Source organism: Pseudophryne corroboree, unplaced genomic scaffold, assembly GCF_028390025.1.
Source record: "Pseudophryne corroboree isolate aPseCor3 unplaced genomic scaffold, aPseCor3.hap2 scaffold_829, whole genome shotgun sequence".
Classification (NCBI taxonomy): domain Eukaryota; kingdom Metazoa; phylum Chordata; class Amphibia; order Anura; family Myobatrachidae; genus Pseudophryne; species Pseudophryne corroboree.
The window spans coordinates 112,504-128,736 of NW_026970408.1; the positions used below are offsets into that span (position 1 = coordinate 112,504).

The window sequence follows — 16,233 nt, forward strand, 5'->3', positions numbered from 1 at the left end:
TCTTGCTGCCTTTCCAATGAAGCAAGTTTAATTTAGTAATAGGTGAAAAACCATCCCTACAAAGATGTTAATCCGATACTTGGCTTTGTGGACACTTTTCAGAGAACAAATTAGTTAGCATAAAAATAAAGCCAGAAAATGAAGAGCTGTTTAATCACTCAATTGGATTTTTCTGCCAGCATATTTCATTTTCTCTGCAACCCACTGCTAAATTGTGCTTCCTAGCTGTTTTTTGATAAAATCACTTAATCAAATCTAACTCTGATTACATCAGAGTAGGCCAGGTACCCTACACCATAAGAGGGGGTTTGAAATTTTGACTTGTCTACTTAAAGATCACCAAAATCTGATGACAAGGTCAATAACATCCCTGGGTGGGATTGAACCACCAACCCTTTGGTTAATAACCAAACACACTAACCGATTGCACCACAGAGACACTTTGCAAAAGTACATACTGACAAAGGCTAATAAGCATTCATCTAGAACGTTTCCTAGAAAACTTTAAAAAGTCAATAATCTGGAGAGTTTTTGTAAGATGTTTCTTCCATCAACCAATGAAGAAACGCATTGGTACTTTCCCATGATGAGTGAGTGCTTCAGGATCTCTTGCACTTACATGTGCAGCAGAGTACTGCAATTGAAGCATGCTGGGCCCCTTAACCCAGAGGTAGGCAGATTGAAACTATCCTCTGCTATATGCATTTTTTTTTTGTTAATTAAAGTAATCCAAAACTGGGATTGATATTTTTGCTCTTTTATTTTTACTTAAAGTACAATAACTTTTACCATTTTAATTTGTTTTAATAGTATATTGACAGTATTGTTTTCTTTCAAAAATCCACTTAATTTTCTTTACCCTATTATTAAAATGGTAATTGACAAAAACAAACTACATTGTCACCAGAAGAGCAATACAAAATGTACAAGTGATATATTAAAATCATCTTTCCAGCTTGAATTTCAATGATGCATTGGGGCAACGATTTTGTGAGAAACATCTTCACCCTTAAATAAAGATTTTCTTAATTCCTTACCTGTGTGCTAATTAGATATCACCTTGTTTTCACATTAAACAGACTTCCACATGAGAAAGCAGCAAGGATGCAGTGGCGTTAATGTTTCCTGGTGTCAACCTGTATTATTTCAGTAGATATTGAAATGAGGATGCATCTTGCTGCCTTTCCAATGAAGCAAGTTTAATTTAGTAATAGGTGAAAAACCATCCCTACAAAGATGTTAATCAGATACTTGGCTTTGTGGACACTTTTCAGAGAACAAATTTGTTAGCATAAAAATAAAGCCAGAAAATGAAGAGCTGTTTAATCACTCAATTGGATTTTTTTGCCAGCATATTTCTTTTTCTCTGCAAACCACTGCTAAATTGTGCTTCCTAGCTGTTTTTATAAAATCACTGAATCAAATCTAACTCTGATTACATCAGAGAAGGCCAGGTACCCTACACCATAACAGGGGTTTTTGAAATTTTGACTTGTCTACTTAAAGATCACCAAAATCTGATAACAAGGTCAATTACATCCCTGGGTGGGATTGAACCACCAACCTTTTGGTTAATAGCCGTACACACTAACTGATTGCGCCAAAGCGACACTTTGCAAAAGTACATACTGACAAAGGCTAATAAGCATTCATCTAGAACGTTTCCTAGAAAAACTTTAAATAGTCAATAATCTGGAGAGTTTTTGTAAAATGTTTCTTCCATCAACCAATGAAGAAACACATTGGTACTTTCCCATGATGAGTGAGTGCTTCAGGATCTCTTGCAATTACAAGTGCAGCAGAGTACTGTAATGGAAGCATGCTGGGTCCATAGCCCAGAGGTAAGCAGATTGAAACTATCCTCTGCTATATGCGTTTTTTTTTGTTAATTCAAGTAATCCAAAACTGGGATTGATATTTTTGCTCTTTTATTTTTACTTAAAGTACAATAACTTTTACCATTTTCATTTGTTTTAGTGCAAATGGCATATCAGCAGTCAGCACTAACTGGTGACATGCCATTTGTACAAGTAAGCCATGTGTGACTAATATATAAACATGCTTTATTAAATAACACCTCAAACTATCATACCCAGGATTCAAACCTATAACCTGTTGAATTTTAATCAAACACCCTACCCATGGAGCTACTTGATCCTACATCTTTTCTAACCTCCAAAAACAGATTCAGTTGCATTTTCCAGCGTGTTTTGTTTGCGCCTTTGCAAATGTCTTACATCGACCAACTTATTTAGTACTATTTTGCAAATAGGGTTACATTGTCGCAACATTGTGTTCCCTAATTGCTTGATTTTTTAAATGCAACAATTGATAAAGACACCTGATAATTGCTCTGTGGAGTCTTATTTTGTGTTTTGTGTTTAGTCTTTAGATCTGAATTTGAATGTACTTGTGAACTAACTTAATTTCCTACTTCTAAATTCATTCCTAAATTCACTACTTACATGAATCCTGTAGTTGGGCATTTTGGGACTTCGATTGTGGGCATTGTTTTGTGTCCAGACCAGCAGCAGGTGGTGTGCATTTGCTGGAAAGGCATCGAAGACCTCCGATATGCTGCATCTCCTGATGTGTGTCTCCCTCAAGTGGCTGTCAGCAAATGCCTGCTAGACACCCCATTCCAAGCTGATTGTGACATCATGGAACATGCATCATAGAACAGGCATGCTAAAACATGGGTCTTCAACCTGCGACCCTCCAGCTGCTGTGGAACTATACATCCCAGCATGCCCTGCCTCAGTTTTAGCATACCTTAATAGCAAAACTGTGGCAGGGCATGCTGGGATGTGTAGTTTCACAGCAGCTGGAGGGCCACAGGATGAAGACCCATGTGCTAGAGCCAAGCCGCAGGTACATTGAATGCTAGCAAGCTGAATATTTAAATCCTTTTTGTTCCGCAGCATTCCAATGCGGAAGATTCCATGGAACCAGAGATCCTTCCATTGAGAAGGACATGCTGCCTGGATGACTACACTGTGCAAATTAAATCACGGAGCCAGTTGGCTTGTGGGTGGCTCTGGTGACTGGGTGGTTGGGTGGGTGGTGTGTCGGAAGTGGAGCGCATGCAAATGATTGTGTATCATCCAGCTAGTGAGAGAGAAAACTCATGCAGGAGTGTGCCTGCTTGTCAGTGGGTTATGCACCTTGCCAGACGTTAAATCTACATAGAGCAGCTGGAGGGGACAAGAGCAGGTTTGCAAAATATAGATAGAAGAGCATATATGCTGGCGCATTCTCCATGATTGTGTCAGCTTATGTTTTGGTGCACTGCACTTTCCTCCACTAAGTTTTAGCCATTTTTGTTAAGCTCAAGTGTAGTTGCTTCTCGGCCTTTTGGCTGTGATCTTGTATCGTGGTTGAAGGGTCTGCTGGAGGGAGGGATTGTTTTCTTCATTGGCGAAAGACCAAAGATATTCCAGGATGGAAGGCTTGGGAACACTATCTGTTTTTCAGTTGTGGAAGAGCACAGAGGTCGGATTGGACTACATTCTATAGTAAAGGATATCTTTCTATTTATTGACCCTCCCCTTATATGTGTCTGTGTTACAATAAAGCTTCGGTTTTGTGAATCCCTCACCCTCTTACACTCCACACCCATAGCCTTATTAACTGTTGTATTATTGTATAGTTTAAATGTATAGTGCAGTTCATGATTTATAGTGTAGACTGGCCTGTGCTGTAGTTCTTGAACTGTACTATACCGTCAGCATTTGTATTGTGTTTTGGCTGTGCTGCAACACTGTATTTATGTGTGCAATGTTTATGTATGTTTTTTTTTATGTCAATAAAGACTGCTTTTTCAAGCCAATATCTGAAAACAATCAATGTTTATCTTTGATGGCAATAAAAGTGGTATGATATTTGATGCTTTTGAAATCCAATATCTGATATGTCCCCTATCTGGGAACCATATATTAAATGGCTTTTCAGAAAAGGGAGATGGGAGAAGAGCTTTCAGTACTTGTAGGACCGATGCACATAAAGAAGCAAAAAAACATACATAAACATTACACACATAAGTACCGCGTTGCGGCACAGCCAAAACACAATAGAAATGCTGATGGTATAGTACAGTTCAAGAACTACAGCACAGGCCAGCCTACACTATAAATCATGAACTGCACTATACATTTAAACTGTACAATAATACAACAGTTAATAAGGCTATGGGTGTGGAGTGTAAGAGGGTGAGGGAATCACAAGCCCGAAGCTTTATTGAAAGACTGACACATATAAGGGGAGGATTAATACATAGAAAGACATCCTTTACTATAGAATGTAGTTCAATCCGGTCTTTCAACTCTTCCACAATTGAAAAACGGATAGTGTTCCCAAGCCTTCCATCCTGGAATATCTTTGGTCTTTCGCCAATGAAGAAAGCAATCCCTCCCTCCAGCAGACCCTTCAACCACAATACAAGATCACAGCCAAAAGGCCGAGAAGCAACTACACTTGAGCTTAACAAAAATGGCTAAAACTTAGTGGAGGAAAGTGCAGTGCACCAAAACATAAGCTGACACAATCATGGAGAATGCGCCAGCATATATGCTCTTCTATCTATATTTTGCAAACCTGCTCTTGTCCCCTCCAGCTGCTCTATGTAGATTTAACGTCTGGCAAGGTGCATAACCCACTGACAAGCAGGCACACTCCTGCATGAGTTTTCACTCTCACTAGCTGGATGATACACAATCATTTGCATGTGCTCCACCTCCGACACACCACCCACCCAACCACCCAGTCACCAGAGCCACCCACAAACCAACTGGCTCCGTGATTTAATTTGCACAGTGTAGTCATCCAGGCAGCATGTCCTTCTCAATGGAAGGATCTCTGGTTCCATGGAATCTTCCGCATTGGAATGCTGCGGAACAAAAAGGATTTAAATATTCAGCTTGCTAGCATTCAATGTACCTGCGGCTTGGCTCTAGCACATGGGTCTTCATCCTGTGGCCCTCCAGCTGCTGTGAAACTACACATCCCAGCATGCCCTGCCACAGTTTTGCTATAAGGTATGCTAAAACTAAGGCAGGGCATGCTGGGATGTGTAGTTCCACAGCAGTTGGAGGGTCGCAGGTTGAAGACCCATGTTTTAGCATGCCTGTTCTATGATGCATGTTCCGTGATGTCACAATCAGCTTGGAATGGGGTGTCTAGCAGGCATTTGCTGACAGCCACTTGAGGGAGACACACATCAGGAGATGCAGCATATCGGAGGTCTTCGATGCCTTTCCAGCAAATGCACACCACCTGCTGCTGGTCTGGACACAAAACAATGCCCACAATCGAAGTCCCAAAATGCCCAACTACAGGATTCATGTAAGTAGTGAATTTAGGAATGAATTTAGAAGTAGGAAATTAAGTTAGTTCACAAGTACATTCAAATTCAGATCTAAAGTCTAGGTAGGCCTCACGTCCTGGCAGCCGCCAGCATTTAAAAATGCCTTGATTAGAGGTACGGAATTAAATGTAGATAAGAAGAAGACACAAAATAAGACTCCGCAGAGCAGTTATCAGGTGTTTTTATCAATTGTTGCATTTAAAAAATCAAGCAATTAGGGAACACAATGTTGCAACAATGTAACCCTATTTGCAAAATAGTACTAAATAAGTTTGTCGATGTAAGACATTTGCAAAGGCGCATCCAAAACACGCTGGAAAATGCAACTGAATCTGTGTTTGGAGGCTAGAATAGGAAATGTGCATCGGTCCTACAAGTACTGAAAGCTCTTCTCCCATCTCCCTTTTCTGAAAAGCCATTTAATATATGGTTCCCAGATAGGGGACATATCAGATATTGCCTTTCAAAAGCAGCAAATATCATACCACTTCTATTGCCATCAAAGATAAACATTGATTGTTTTCAGATATTGGATTGAAAAAGCAGTCTTTATTGACATAAAGAAGCCATAAAACATACATAAACATTACACACATAAGTACTGTGTTGCAGCACAGCCAAAACACAATACAAATGCTGTCGGTATAGTACAGTTCAAGAACTACAGCACAGGTCAGCCTACACTATAAATCATGAACTGCACTATACATTTAAACAATACAATAGTTAATAAGGCTATGGGTGTGGAGTGTAAGAGGGTGACGGAATCACAAGCCCAAAGCTTTATTGAAAGACAGACACATATAAAGGGAGGATTAATAAATACAAAGATACCCTTTACTATAGAATGTAGTCCAATCCGGTCTTTCAACTCTTCCACAACTGAAAAACGGATAGTGTTCCCAAGCCTTCCATCCTGGAATATCTTCAGTCTCTCGCCAATGAAGAAAACAATCCCTCCAGCAGACTCTTCAACCACAATACAATATCACAGCCAAAAGAGCGAGAAGCAACTACACTTGCGTTTAAACAAAATGGCTAAAACTTAGTGGAGGAAAGTGCAGTGCACCAAAACATAAGCTGACACAATCATGGAGAATGCGCCAGCATATATGCTCTTCTGTCTATATTTTCCAAACCTGCTCTTGTCCCCTCCAGTTGCTCCATGTAGATTTGACGTCTGGCAAGGTGCATAACTCACTGACAAGCAGGCACACTCCTGCATGAGTTTTCTCTCTCTCTAGCTGGATGATACACATTCATTTGCATGTGCTCCACCTCCGACACACCGCCCACCTAACCACCCAGTAACCAGAGCCACCCACAAGCCAACTGGCTCCGTGATTTAATTTGCACAGTGCAGTCATCCAGGCAGCATGTCCTTCTCAATGGAATAATCTCTGGTTCCATGGAATCTTCCACATTGGAATGCTGCGGAACAAAAAGGATTTAAACGTTCAGCTTGCTAGCATTCAATGTACCTGCGGTTTGGTTCTAGCACATGGGTCTTCATCCTGTGGCCCTCCAGCTGCTGTGAAACTACACATCCCAGCATGCCCTGCCACAGTTTTGCTATTAAGGTATGCTAAAACTGAGGCAGGGCATGCTGGGATATGTAGTTCCACAGCAGCTGGAGGGTCGCAGGTTGAAGACCCATGTTCTAGCATGCCTGTTCTATGATGCATGTTCCGTGATGTCACAATCAGCTTGGAATGGGGTGTCTAGCATGCATTTGCTGACTGCCACTTGAGGCAGACACACATCAGGAGATGCAGCATATCGGAGGTCTTCGATGCCTTTCCAGCAAATGCACACCACCAGCTGCTGGTCTGGACACAAAACAATGCCCACAATTGAAGGCTCAAAATGCCCAACTACAGGATTAATGTAAGTAGTGAATTTAGGAATGAGTTTAGAAGTAGGAAATTAAGTTAGTTCACAAGTACATTCAAATTCAGATCTAAAGACTAGGTAGGCCTCACGTCCTGGCAGCACCCAGCATTTAAAAATGCCTTGATTATAGGTAGGGAATTAAATGTAGATAAGAAGTAGACACAAAAGAAGACTCCACAGAGCAATTATCAGGTGTCTTTATCAATTTTTGCATTTAAAAAATCAAGCAATTAGGGAACACAATGTTGCGACAATGTAACCCTATTTGCAAAATAGTACTAAATAAGTTTGTCGATGTAAGACATTTGCAAAGGCGCAAACAAAACACGCTGGAAAATGCAACTGAATCTGTTTTTGGAGGTTAGAATAGATGCAGGATCAAGTAGCTCAATGGGTAGGGTGTTTGATTAGAATTTAACAGGTTATAGGTTTGAATCCTGGGTATGATAGTTTGAGGTGTTATTTAATAAAGTATGTTTATATATTAGTCACACATGGCTTACTTGTACAAATGGCATGTCACCAGTTAGTGCTGACTGCTGATATGCCATTTACACAAACATGCCATGTGTGACTGTATATGCATTTAAGGAGGGCACCCCTGCAATACCACAAACCATTGAGTGTCAAGTATACTAGATATATCTTCATATCTCATGTGCTTTCTCTGAGATCAATCTTGTTATGCCCCTTCCCCACAAGGCATGCGCCTTTTGTCCATATTGCAAAAATGGGGGGGAGGGCATATAATTCTCTGTCACAGGGCACCAAAAAGTCTAGTTATGGCTCTGGTATGCATTATGTAATCTGGCAGACCATCTCTCCAACACTGGCTGGTTGGAATAGAAATCCGGTTATCTATGTGAGCAAATGACCATCAACGATTTACTCTCAAACACTAAAAAATGGACAAAAATGGTCCCCTAAACAAATTGGTTAAATTTTGGGTTTAACCAATTTGTGTAATGACCATTTTTGACCACTTTTCTAGTGTTTGGGAGCAAATGGTTAATTGACATTTGCTCCTATACATTACCAGATTTTCATTCCATCCATCCAGACTGGATAGATAGCCTGACAGATAATTGTGTAGTGTACGCCCAGGATAACTGTTAGTCATGCTTTATTTTATGGCGGCACATAAATGGGTGGACAGATCCAGGGCAAGCACTGCCCACTCATGCATAGTTGTCAACTGATGTGAAGTTCCAGGGGGCAATCTCAGTTATAAAGAGAAGTATCTGGAAATTGTCCCTAGTTAAAAAAAAAAAAAATTTGATCAACTCCATTTATTTAGTATGATATCCCAGGTGATAGGATGCCGGCAGTCAGAACAACATACTTTATTAAATAACACATCTCAAACTACCATACCCAGGATTCAAACCTATAACCTGTTGAATTCTAATCAAACACCCTACCTATTGAGCTATTTGATCCTGCATAAAAATTGTGAACATTATATGAAGCTATTGGTACTTTGCAAAAAAAAAGAATCAGCATTACAACGCAGCAGATCCATGCAGTTTGCAGCCACACACTACATGTATCTGCTCAGCCACAATGCTGATTATTTCTTCACAAAGTACAAGGTGAGCTCCAAACAGAATTCTCTAGCTTAGAATTATACCTTTCTTTGCCAAACCTAGAAGTCGGGCCCCCCACCCTGGGATCCCCCAGAGGGAGGCCTGCACCGTCATGCGGCAGGCTTGTCCGTTTTGGAAGCAGGCTGATGGGCAGCCCAGGATTGCTTCAGTCTGGGCTTGGCAGGTCTGGAAACATGAGCTTGCTTTGGGTATGCCTGACCTTGGGTACGCTTTACCTGGAGGATGAAAGGGCCAAGAAAAGTACTTTTAGCCTTCTGCGTGGTAGGAGTCATACTAGGTAGGCAAGCTGTTTTAGCAGTAGCCAGATCAGCTACAATCTTATTGAGGTCTTCTCCAAAAGGAGATTCAACTGAGGCAGCACAAGGGAACTCTCATCTGGGGACAACAACTGCAGGGAGAACACATATTTTCAGATGAACATGGTAGGGCAGAAGGCTGCCTAATACTGAAGCACCCCCAAACAACAAATCAAATGCAACTTACTTGACAGAGATGTGCCTGAGCAACGGCCCTCCCCAGCCCTATCCCAAATCATACTTATTTTGCATAGGAGATACCATGGTCATGAAGATTGTTCTCCCAGGGTTAGGTTCATTCATTGCATTCTGGGTATGCTGACCCCTGTGATTTCCCCAAATGTGGGAAACTCGACTGCATTATTTGTGGTAGTGGGGGACTGTGTTTGTGCTTTCCTCTGGTCAGCTCTGGTAAAAGTCAGATTTCTTTGTCTCAGATCTTCCTCTAGCCTTGTTCTTCTTTCGAGAGTTCCCTTGTGCTGCCTCAGTTGGATCTCCTTCACTTGACAGGGGGGTGCCCGAGCAGCGACCCTCCCCAGCTCTAGCCCAACTCCTACTTAGTTGCCAGGTGAGATACTATGATCATGAAGTTGCTTCTCCCAGGGCAAGGCTCACCCATTGCACTCTGGGTGTGCTGCCCCTGCGATTTCCCCAAATGTGGGAAACTTGACTGCATAATTTGAGTTTTCCCTGGTCGGCTCTCATGTAATTCAGATCTCTTTGTCTCAGGTCTCTCTCCAGCCTAGTTTGCTGTCTGGTTCTACTTCTTTTTTCTTGAGCCCCTCCCTTCTATACCCTTGTGCACTATCCTGACTTCTCCTCCCGTCTGCTTACTTTATGCCTCCCAATGCACAATGCAAACTACGGGTAGTGCTGCAGGGCCCACACCCTTTTACTTGCTTTACAGAGCAGCTCTGGAGCTGTTACAGTGCCCAGCTGCTGCAAGAAATCAGCTTGAATGCTTCAGGGGCTGGGGAATGGCCAACATGAGCCCCACACCGAAGGAGGGTGGGGGTGCTTAATGCGAACTAGGGGTCATCCAAGCACCACAAAAGGCCTCCATGCCCTGCACGCTCCTTTTCTCTTTTCATATGCAGACGAGGGTTGAAGCCAACTTTGACCCACTGCTTGGATGACATCACCATATTCAAATCCATCTGCTGCAGGCCATCCCCCAGGAATGCTTGCACTAGTTGTTGCATTTGGTTTGTTGTTTGGGGGTGCTTCAGTATTAGGCAGCCTTCTGCCACCCCATGTTCATCTGAAAATATGTGTTCTCCCTGCAGTTGTTGTCCCCAGATGAGAGTTCCCTTGTGCTGCCTCAGTTGAATCTCCTTTACTTGACAGAGATGTGCCTGAGCAGTGGCCCTCCCCAGCCCTATCCCAAATCAAAAAAACACAAAAACTACCCACACAGGTGTGACCCTCTGTAGGAAATCAGTAGCGCTGTCCCCACCATTTATCGGAGATAATCAATAAATAATTAAAAAATGGCTAATTACTATTAAATTTTAAAACATATAAATCATATTTTATTAACATATATTGCTGCAGCAAAATTGACATACATAAAAATGCATATTGTGTATAGTGGATGCCTTTAATGTAAATGCTCCACATACACAAATGTATATACTTAATTACGTTTATTCTCTGAGGCTTGGATTTTAATAAGCTGACTTCAAAATGTCCACATAGATTAATGATAGACCAATGAGCTCGGCATTTACGGACACTGCTTGCATGAGTATGTCCTTAATTAATTAATGTCCCGAAAAAGATGTGTGCACACATATATCACTTTGAATGGATAGTTACCATGGGCGATAAGTTTTTCATTCACCTCTTTAGAACAGTCTGTTTAGGACCGTCCCAATTGGAAAGACTCCCTCTGCTGGTGCTTGTCCATTTACTGCAGAATATCTGGAGACAATATCCACGGGAATCCGTCCACAGTGCTCCGGCTCCCTCTGCTGGTGGCTAACCGCAATTGCAGGTGGACTGGCTGTTTTGTCGTAGCCAGAAGCCGGTGATCGTGTAAAACAAGCAGGAGGTGATAGTCACTGCCAGTAGGTCCTTCGAAAACGCGTTTCTCCGCCTTCCCAGTGCGTTCAGCGGCTTCCTCAGTTCGAATGACCATCATCCCAATGAACACTTTATATAGCCCCACTTATTTGAAATTCCCGCGGCCATTCGCGCATGCGCACTCAAACGTGCGTTCCAAGCCTCAGTCTCATTACAAACTTTAAATAGACTCCAGCGGCCATTTTAGCTGGTTAAAACACACGATCCAAGCCTCATTATCACACCCGGAAGTTGCATCCATCGTTCTTATTAACAATATCAGAATCAAGCCTCGTTTTAAAACATAATTATCTACAACTTCATATTCAATTATACTGAACTCTAATGCAATTTGCTCAACAAGATTACGTCACTTAGTTTAATCATAATTAATTTATCATGATTACAAGTAATCCATGTCTTATTTGACAACATCAGTACAAATATGACCGTATTTAAGAACAATATTAATACTAGTCAACACATCCTATTTTATTAGCACAGGTGATAAATATATTAAATATACTGCTCAACAGTATCATTACTCGGAAATAAAAGGGGACTAATTTTGATTATAATTTGTACTTTATAATTTATAATTTAGATCCCCACACGCCATCTTGTGGTTCAAATACATAATTACATTAAGATCGAAAATGACATCATTATAACAAATACTTTTGTTAAGGAGGTAGATCAAAACCGATATTTACATTACAAAAGTAGTCATTTACAACGATGGAAGGATAATATACTGAAGGGCCAGTTCCTTCGGATAAAAAGGAATTGTTCCACCAAAGAAGGAGCAAGAGAACAAATGGAATCTCTCTATGGGGCGTTTCTTACGCAGGGGTATCCAATATCTGTTCTTGACCAGGCTTGGAAGGAGGTGGAAAATATGGAAAGAGACCATTTATTGGATACCACCAGCAAAAATACTAGAAAGAAAAATAACAAAATGACGGATAGGACAACAATGTTTGTAACTAAGTATAATACTAGTGCATACAAGATCAAGAGGATAATTAAGAAGAACTTTTCTATTCTCAAGTTGGATGAGATGTTGAACTCCAATGTAGTCCTTAGTGAACAGGTAATATTTCGGAAGTCAGATAGTCTGAAGTCCGCACTAGCTCCAAGTTTTTTTAGGAGACCTGGGGAAAAATCCATGGCTCCAGATGCCCAAGGGGGACAAATAGATACATGGATACCCAAACCGCCATTAGGGTTCCATAAGTGTGGTAGACTAAACTGTACAACATGCAAACACACAAAAAAGAAAACCACACAATTTGTCTCATCTGTATCGGGAGAGAAATTCAATATAAAAAGTTTTCTGAATTGTAGATCCATGTATGTTATCTACGTCTTACAGTGTGGTTGTGGAGCACAGTACGTGGGGCGCACCACTCGGGCACTTCACGTTAGGTTCATGGAGCATAAAAGACAGATAGATAAAAAAGTAGGAAACACCTACCTATACCGCCATATTTTGGAATGCAATGGAGGGAAAAGTGATAATCTACAAATCATGGCAATTGAACAAGTGGCGGTAACCAGTAGAGGAGGTGATAGGTATAAAAGGTTATGTAAGAAAGAGGCTTTCTGGATCTTTAGCCTAAAAACCTTGATCCCGCAGGGTCTGAATGATACGGTTGAGTTAAATAAAATCTAAGTTCAAATGTTTAATATTTATAATATAAATATTTGATTTTTATAAATATCATTCTTGACATATAATATATGGGGGGGTGGGATAGGATATGGTTCCTTATGATGCTGGATTAAGGAGATGGAGATAACAGGATTATGTATAACAATACGAAGGGGTGTAATTATGTATTTGAACCACAAGATGGCGTGTGGGGATCTAAATTATAAATTATAAAGTACAAATTATAATCAAAATTAGTCCCCTTTTATTTCCGAGTAATGATACTGTTGAGCAGTATATTTAATATATTTATCACCTGTGCTAATAAAATAGGATGTGTTGACTAGTATTAATATTGTTCTTAAATACGGTCATATTTGTACTGATGTTGTCAAATAAGACATGGATTACTTGTAATCATGATAAATTAATTATGATTAAACTAAGTGACGTAATCTTGTTGAGCAAATTGCATTAGAGTTCAGTATAATTGAATATGAAGTTGTAGATAATTATGTTTTAAAACGAGGCTTGATTCTGATATTGTTAATAAGAACGATGGATGCAACTTCCGGGTGTGATAATGAGGCTTGGATCGTGTGTTTTAACCAGCTAAAATGGCCGCTGGAGTCTATTTAAAGTTTGTAATGAGACTGAGGCTTGGAACGCACATTTGAGTGCGCATGCGCGAATGGCCGCGGGAATTTCAAATAAGTGGGGCTATATAAAGTGTTCATTGGGATGATGGTCATTCGAACTGAGGAAGCCGCTGAACGCACTGGGAAGGCGGAGAAACGCGTTTTCGAAGGACCTACTGGCAGTGACTATCACCTCCTGCTTGTTTTACACGATCACCGGCTTCTGGCTACGACAAAACAGCCAGTCCACCTGCAATTGCGGTTAGCCACCAGCAGAGGGAGCCGGAGCACTGTGGACGGATTCCCGTGGATATTGTCTCCAGATATTCTGCAGTAAATGGACAAGCACCAGCAGAGGGAGTCTTTCCAATTGGGACGGTCCTAAACAGACTGTTCTAAAGAGGTGAATGAAAAACTTATCGCCCATGGTAACTATCCATTCAAAGTGATATATGTGTGCACACATCTTTTTCGGGACATTAATTAATTAAGGACATACTCATGCAAGCAGTGTCCGTAAATGCCGAGCTCATTGGTCTATCATTAATCTATGTGGACATTTTGAAGTCAGCTTATTAAAATCCAAGCCTCAGAGAATAAACGTAATTAAGTATATACATTTGTGTATGTGGAGCATTTACATTAAAGGCATCCACTATACACAATATGCATTTTTATGTATGTCAATTTTGCTGCAGCAATATATGTTAATAAAATATGATTTATATGTTTTAAAATTTAATAGTAATTAGCCATTTTTTTATTATTTATTGATTATCTCCGATAAATGGTGGGGACAGCGCTACTGATTTCCTACAGAGGGTCACACCTGTGTGGGTAGTTTTTGTGTTTTTTTGTTCAATATAGGGATTGCAATTATCCCTGTATCAGGAGCAGCAGTCTCCGCCATTGTCTAAAATCTCCTTGATCCAGCGGGTACTGGCGCCGGAGAGTGTATACTTCTGTCCACACAAGGTTGGTGTGTGGGCGGTTGTGTACACATCCAGTATCATTTATTCTTTGATTTGATTGTCTTAGGTAATTGCATCTCGGGCAGCAGGTAACTTGGGGAACCATTGATATGGCAGCGCTTAAGTGCATAGCTGAACGATTGGAAAGACGCAATGTGTATTTAAGAGGGGGGGAAGATATACAAATTATGGAGAGGGATGAGAATTTGGAGGATATGCATGGTTTATTCAATAGACTAGAAAATCTATGTATAGAGGAAACAAGGCACTGGTGGGACCAGGTGTCCTTACAGAAATATTTAGATCAAGGTTTGATACCCAGGGGATTGAGGATTTTAAAGACCTCTACGTTTAAAGAGGACAAGCAGTTTTCAGAGGAATGGAATAAATTACTAGATAATTGTTCCATAAACCTTATGAAATTGCTTGTCAGATTTAGGGAAGACAAAGTTAGTGTGATACAGAAGGAAATTGAAAAGACCCAGGATTTGTTGAAATCTTTTTCTGAAGACAAAGGATTCAATGAAAGAGATCTGAGAGTAAATCGTAAGGTGGAGGATTTTGAAAAAACCTTAGTCTTCAGAAAAAACAACAAACTAAATCGGGATAAATTAGACTATCAAAAGGGAGAGGTTCACACTTACAATAGAAGGAGGGACAACATCTATGACCAAAAACCCTCTAAAAGGGAATTAGGACCCAGACAAAATCTTGAACATAGATTAGGTCATTACAGGGGACCAAGAACCCCAATTGATCGGAGAGATTCCAGGAGTTTTAGGAATCAGGATGAGGGGAATTGGGAACCAAATACCTATAGGAATAGGCATGATAATTTATTCCAACAAAATAGTGTCAAATCCCCAGCCCCATATTCCAAGTGGAGTAGAAGAGACTCTGGAAGGGATGATTGGGTAGATATGGGAGGGAAGAATAGGCAACAGTCGAACACCCATGGTGGCACAAATAATTTTTTGGAGGACAGCCACAGATTCCAAAACCGTCCACAAAGAAAGTACGAAGGAACAGGGTGGTCCGGAAAAAGGCAAAGAGAACAAGAGCCAGAGGAAAGAGAGGAAGAAAGAGTAGGTCAAGTAAAAAACATGAAATTAAAGTGAAGGGAAAAGGGGTTTTTAATTTGTCCTCAAAAAAGTTGGGTCCAGATCAACTGAGATTGCTTGAAAAGGGCTTAAACTTTGCTCCCGCCCAAAAACCCAACTTATTCGATCTATTCGTTGATCTTAATAGATATATCAGAACGCTAAGTAGAAAGCGATATTTCGCGATGAAAAATATGAAGAAAAAAGGTATTGAAGGTAATCCCATTATATTGGATCAGGATGACCAATTAATGGTTGATATATTAGAATCCTTGGCAGATGAATCAACGAATGAGTCGAATAAGGAGGACTATACTAAAATATTTGATGGTAATGGGACAAACAGATTTAAAAATAAGTCTGAGTTTTACCCGCTGACTTATAGAGGGCCCTATATTGAGAGCTTCTATAAGTCAACATTAGAACAATTTAGGGAGATGTGCCAAAAATCAGAGAAACAATCGTTAAAGGATAATTTGAGTACTAAGGAACGATCAGCACTAAAAATCTTGAGGGGGGATCCCTCCTTGACTATTAAACAAGCTGATAAAGGCGGTGGGATTGTGGTAATGGATACAGTGATGTACTTGGCGGAGGCCAATAGACAATTAAACAACGTCCACCTGTATTCAAGACTGACCCACAATC

The 16,233-nt window shown here is 40.6% G+C and overlaps 2 non-coding genes across 2 annotated transcripts; both read left to right on the forward strand.

The window, feature by feature from the left end:
- Nucleotides 1-9,395: 9,395 nt before the first annotated feature.
- On the forward strand, nucleotides 9,396-9,559 carry LOC135042564 (U1 spliceosomal RNA). The gene has a single exon (XR_010235667.1). It is a non-coding gene; the product is annotated as a U1 spliceosomal RNA (small nuclear RNA).
- Nucleotides 9,560-9,711: 152 nt separating this feature from the next.
- On the forward strand, nucleotides 9,712-9,874 carry LOC135042502 (U1 spliceosomal RNA). Its single transcript, XR_010235611.1, has one exon. It is a non-coding gene; the product is annotated as a U1 spliceosomal RNA (small nuclear RNA).
- The last annotated feature ends 6,359 nt before the right edge of the window (nucleotides 9,875-16,233 follow it).